Consider the following 6,654-nt stretch of genomic DNA (forward strand, 5'->3'; position numbering starts at 1 on the left):
TAAATGGTTCACATACCGGCCAATTAGGCTCTCAGAATAGCTCACTTGCTCTGACAACTAGGTCATGAACTTTTTAAAGATGTCTATAGCCTGTTCCATATCAAGCTTGCAGTTGGAGTTTCTTCGGCAGATCCAAGGCCTGTTGTCGCCAAGCTGTGTGAAAGAGTTGTTTGCTCCCAGCTAGTGACGTATTTAAGCGAGCACCACATCCTGTGTCCCCAGCAGTACGGGTTCCGGCCGGGTTTGTCCACGGAGGCGGCCCTGCTCGATGCTGTTACGTACGCGGTGACGAACATCGATAGTGGCCGCGTGACGTCACTTGTCACCGCTGATACGTCGAAGGCCTTTGACAGCGTTGAGCATGGCCGTCTCCTGGACAAACTCGGTTGGTACGGGATTGACTCCGGATGGTTCTCGGCCTGGCTGAGAGGACGCACACAGTGTGTGAGAGGTGGATCAATTGCTATGAACGTGTCCCATGGAGTGATCCAGGGTTCGATTTTGGGGCCGATTTTGTTTTTGATTTTCACCAATGATTTACCTCAACACATTCCACATGGTAAATTAGTCATGTACGCTGACGACACCCAGTTCCTTGACACTGACTATTATACAAACTTGCAAAACTTGAAGGACCGCATCGAAACTTCTCTCTCAGTTGGACTGAGATGGTTCACCCAAAATCGTCTGAAAATTAACCCAGCTAAAACTGAACTGATAATAATTAAATCTAGACGTCAAAATCTTGATTCAACATTCTCGATTCATTTTGGAAACGATGAGCTTAAACCAAACCACAGTGTCAGGGTTCTGGGGGTCGTCATCGATTCTCACCTGATTTGGGATGAACACATCACGGGTGTTGTTCGTAAGTGCTTTTGCGTGCTGGTGTGCCTGGCCAGGATCCGGCATAAGCTACCGAGATGCACAAGACAGCTGATGATCGAAGCTCTAGTATTTCCCCACATACGTTACTGTTTAAGTGTGTGGGGAAGCTGTACGGTCACACAGAAGCGTCGCATCCAGAAAGCTATTAACTTTGGTGCGCGTATTGTTAGCGGTCTTAGACGGCGCGATCACGTGACTGCGGCGCTACGGGAACTGGGGTGGCCCACCGTAGACGAGTTGATCGCCGAGCGTGACCTCGCAAACGTCACTCGCATCATCGACTCATCTATCACTCCTGAACTTCTGCGCCAACAGTTCGCACTGCGAGCCGATGTGTCATCCCGCAGCACCCGCGCCGTGTCCGACGGCCGGCTGCAGCTGCCCCGGGTCCGCACCGAGTTTGCCCGCCGAAGTTTTCTTTATCGTGCGGCGAGTGCGTGGAATAGCCACAGGTAGTCAGCTGTCACTTGTCATATAGGTATAGGCACGGTTCTCACATGTGTTTTATATTCACTGTTTTATGCCAGTGTGTCATTTTTTTATGTAGCACCTGTCTTGCCTAAGCGTTTTTACAATGTCTGTTTATTTGTCATTGACGTAGACACCATAAAAACCATGTCAATGGAGGGTCTTAATAAACTATCTATATAGTGGCAGATCACTCCTCCGCTCAAGAATTTGCGTCTTAAAATGTAAGAGCTGTATATACAGAAATAACGCATTGTTTTCAGCAGGGCACTTCGGCTGCAAACTTGAAACGGAACAGAGTATAGACTTTATAAAGTCTGTTCGTGACCTTAGCCGCTACATCATCGAAGCTCTGTGCGGCATTCGTAGAATGATGAAAAGCCTAAAACAAAGATGGAGTTTCTGGAACTGAATAAACTTCACACCCTCCAATGAACTTATGAACTTCCAACGACGAATCACAAATGAACAACAATTATCTCTCAATGTTTTCACTTGAACACTACTATATTCTCTTTAACACTAAAGAGAGCACCGACTCCCTTTCTCACAGGCCAAGAAAGAGGGTGGGATGCGCCGGAGAGAGAGAGAGAGAGAGAGAGAGAGAGAGAGAGAGAGAGAGAGAGAGAGAGAGAGAGAGAGAGAGAGAGAGAGAGAGAGAGAGAGAGAGAGAGAGAGGACGGGATGCTCGGCTAGCCGGAACGGAACCGCCCGGGTGTGGTCGGCGTCGGACAGGACCTCAAGGTCGACACGAGACTCTCAAGGATGTCTGTGGAAGAAGCCGCAACCGTCCGAGAGCTTCTGACCAACCGTCTGCGGGCGTGTACCCACGATGACGTCACAGCTGTGACGTCATTACTGGGCGTGTTGTTAGATGGACGCGGAACTGAGACTTGCCGCCGGGCAGGGAGGGAGGGAGGGGGCATCGTCGAGGGGAGGGAAGGGGGAGGGGGGAGGGGAGGGGAGGGGGGAGGGGAGGGCACGCCCGACCGGTCCAAGACAGGCGGGCAGGCGGAGGTCCAGATCCGGAATGGGAGGAGCAGTGGACTGGCTCGGAGGAGAACTGAAATTCGGATTTTCGATGGTTGGATGGTGTAAAAAATATGCACGAGAGAGCTTAAAGTGTGTAAGATTTAGCCCGCGCCCTGGTGGGGTCTGTTTATAACGCGACCTGGTGGGGGGGGCTATTTTTTGCCCCCCCCTCGTATCTCCGAAACTACTGGACGGATCCGAAAAATTCAAACGGCGTTCGAAAGGCCTGTCAAATTTGTCAAGGGAAACCAAATTTTATTGACCTCGGGGTCACCGATGACGTCACAGGTCAGGTCAAAGATGAAATGTTTCACCGTTCACGGGTCTTCTAGGGAATGCGCTATAACACCGAGGAAAACGCATTTTGTCGGGAATCAGCGATAGGGCGTCAGTTGCCTAGTAGATATGTTGCTGTTAGAGGTCACTGGTCATACCAGGTCAGGTCACAGGTCAGGTCACCAAAGGTCACCTAGGGTCACCACATGAACCCAACTTTACTAAGGTTATGCGATGCATGTTTTATGGCCAGTTTTTCATTTCCAACTCAATGGTGTTGGTTATAAGACCATCAGGTACGGTTTAGGTCACTTTCTGGTGGAGGTCAGGTCAAGGTCAGGTCAAAAAAGGTCAAATTTCAAAGTTGATATTTTTGCATAAAATGGGTATTGATTCGATGCAGCTCGTCACGGGGAGTCTAATGGTGGTCTTTGTTTTGCGCTACGAGGTCTAGCATTGCTGAAAATTGAGTTTGAAAATTTGACGTCATCAATTTTGAACAGTTTTTTCGCTATAACTTGGCCAAAAAAAGAGGTATCGATCTCAAATTTGGTATGTAGATAGAAGGCGGTAAGGACTATCACATATATTCCGGTTTTTTCGAAATTCAAAAAACTTTTTGGATTTTTTGGCTATTATATTCAAAAAATCTATTTTTTGATTTTTGGGGGTCAAAATCCAAAAATGTCAAAAATCCGAGATAGCAGTTTTGTAGCCCTGTCTATTCTACAGCTTTTATGTTTGTATCATTTTTCTGTATTTGCAAAGCTATAGGCCTGACAGCTCTTCCCGCGAAACCCTTTTTTGGGTCGAAAACGGCAGAACATGACGTCACTCTGACGTCATTTCCGGCCAACCTATCATAGCCTTTGGAAAAATTTTTGGTCACAATGTGTAAAATTGATGTCCGGGAGGGTACTGAAAGTTTGGTGACGATCGGCGCAGTGGTTCTGGAGATATATCGAAAAGTCTGGAGGGGGGGCAAAAAATAGCCCCCCCCACCAGGTCGCGGGCTAGCTGCGATCTTTTGCGCAAGAATCATTTTTATTAGTAAGTCCTACAGAAAAAGAACAAGTGTTAAAAGTTACGCTAAATTTGCCTTTAAAACTTACGTCTTCAGCATTCCACAAAGGTATGACTGATTAATAGATACAGCTTAGCAACTTTACTAAACTATACTATTTGCTACACTTCGATCGAATTAGACAAAGGTGACGAGAAACGAGACAACGCATGTGGCCTGCTTGCTGCTTGAATTAAACGAAAGTCAAATTGAATTACGTATTCGGCTTGCTATGATTGAACCTAAATTGACGACGCTCCATCGGAACGATACCGCCTTGTTTGTCAGGAACAAAGCGCATTGCGAAGAATACTCGAGAGTCTAAAAAAAAACACGGAAGTTTACGGCCTACCTGAATTTTTGACTGGCGCCTCTCTGTCGACCTTGCCAGTAATATTTGTGCCCTGTCATGTTCTGGATAGGATTTCATACTTCTAACGAGCGTCGAGTGCAAAAGCAGTCTTGTCAGCTCCATTCTTTCCGCTAAGAAACCAATTCTTGGAGTTGCCGTCAGACACATGCCTGCCACGTACCAAGTAGGGATATTGATTCTTTTCCCCTCTCCAATAACTTTCTAATGACTGCGCTAAGTCTCCTTGAACTTTACCTATCGGGGCTAGTACGCACAGTCCACGGCTAAGGTAATGTGCCGTTTTTACCAATCTCAACGGATGGCTTTAATTGTCGATTTTTTAATGCTGAGTGATCGAAAAGAAGACGTCAGTAGATAAAGTTTCAGCTGCAAGGGTGAAAATGCATGTATGTAAGCTGCATTCAAAGTTTTATTGTAGTTAATGTGCCGTTTTACCAATCTCAACGGATGGCTTTAATTGTCGATTTTTTAATGCTGAGTGATCGAAAAGAAGACGTCAGTAGATAAAGTTTCAGCTGCAAGAGTGAAAATACATATATGTAAGCCGCATTCAAGGTTTTATTGTAGTCTGGCTAATCGTTCCTAAGCTTCAGAAGCAGAACATACCCATGACTGAAACCGTACATTACTTCTGCTGTGGACTGTACATATCGGGTGATGCATTTACAAGTACCACGATTGCGGTATGTACTACATACTGCACACGCGCACGTGCAGGGGCCGGTTCTTACTCTCATGAACAGCTGACAATGGCATGAACGGCAGATGCGCTCAAAGTCGTCTCGGCGTTAAGCACCAGTTGAAGCAAGCTCACACAAGTGAGTTGGCTAGTGTACGTGCGCGCGCTTAGCATGCGCACTCAACAAGTCTATATTCAGAGCCGGCTATTGCGCTCTCTAAATAGGATAGGCGTTGAAATAAACGATGTATGAGGAAGTGCTGTATAATGCGTAACGTACCTATTATGACAGAAGTTTCGTTGTTAGCCTTTAACAATGAAAATTATAAAGTTTTAAAGCTTAAAAGGTATAATAAAAAAAATTTTTTAGCAAGTGCCTAAAGGAAGCATTTCCCGCAAAATTGATTAATTTTCTGCAGACGTGAAAAGAAGATTAATCGTTTGAGAATATCGTTTGAAAATTCTTCAACACTCCGATTCAATGTCCCTCAACCAGTTCATTCTTCTTTTCCATCAAACAAAAGAACAGCACTACGGTAATGATGATGAGATATATTTTGCGTGAAAAATACACATTCGATGCGTCCACTGGAGACAGATGACGTCACTCGTCACGTGACCGCGACGCTGTCGCCATAGCAACCAGCTCGACGGAGCAGATCACAGACTTGGAAGAGAATGTTCAGGGCGTGGTGGGGTGAGAGCGGCGGCCTAATACTTGACGACGTAGCCGTGCTGCTCGACCGGCTCGTGCGTGATGTCGACGCTGTGGCTGACGGTCTCGTAGGTGGGGAACGCAGCCGCCGAGTAGGCGGTCGGCACGCCGCTGTAGGTCACAGGAGCGGCCAGGACCGGCTGCCGGTAGCCAAGAGCCGGGTGCGCCAGACCAGAGTAGCCGAGGCCAGAGTAGCCGAGCGGCACCAGCGCCGCGAACGCGCACGCCAGCACGCAAGCGAGGACCACCTGCGAAAAGACGTCCGACAGTCAGAAAAACGTTATTTGGTGGAATCTATAAAACGTTCACCAAATTGGCAAGCCAAAAACGCCAAAGAAACAAAGAGGTGGCCAAGCAGTAAGATAATTTCAAAGTCATTGCAAGCAGTGAAGCAAGAATGAACAATGCTGGTTTTCTAATAACGTGAAGAATGTTCCCATATATGGGAAAACTATATATAGTTCAACATCATCAACTGCTCGATCATTAAACCTGAAGTGAGATTCTCAACAAAGTATTACCACTAAACCCCGATTCAGAGCGTCCGAACTCACCAGCCTGAACATGATGCTGATCCGCGGGACACGTCGAATGTGTATGTCCGTGTGGCGCCGACGGCCCCCTTTATACGGCCCACGGAGACGAGGGCGTGGCCTCGACAAATGGCCACGCCCTCGGCGGCGGCTCCATGCCAGGATCTGAGTTCGATGCTCGCCGCAGCCTCCGCCCCACGAAGGTCACCTCCATACGGATATGCCGAACGCTAGCGGACGCCACCCGCCCCTTCGGCGAGGGGCGGCTAGAGGAGGGGAAAGATGAGAGGAGGAACGAGGTAGGTGTTTTTAGTTTCATAATGTGATGCGGCAAAATGGCTCTGATTTATTCGGTTTTGGCTTGTATCTGATTACAAATTGTCTCGTCATTATTTGCTCCTTTTTAGAAGCCAGTACAAACAACAGAATCGAGTAAAAACCAATCTTTTATGTTTGAAGTTTTTCCCATTTACACCGTCTTTTGAATGTTTGTCGTCAATTAACTATGTGTGAAAAAAAAATAGTAAAAAGGCCTTTTACAAGCTCCCGTCACTTCCGGTACCAATATTTGCATTGGTATTGTGCAACGATTTAATTTTAACTGTCACCTCTTGTTTACTTTCGTGG

Source organism: Amphibalanus amphitrite, unplaced genomic scaffold (genome assembly GCF_019059575.1).
Source record: "Amphibalanus amphitrite isolate SeventyFive unplaced genomic scaffold, NRLGWU_Aamphi_draft 001668F_arrow, whole genome shotgun sequence".
In the NCBI taxonomy this organism is placed as follows: domain Eukaryota; kingdom Metazoa; phylum Arthropoda; class Thecostraca; order Balanomorpha; family Balanidae; genus Amphibalanus; species Amphibalanus amphitrite.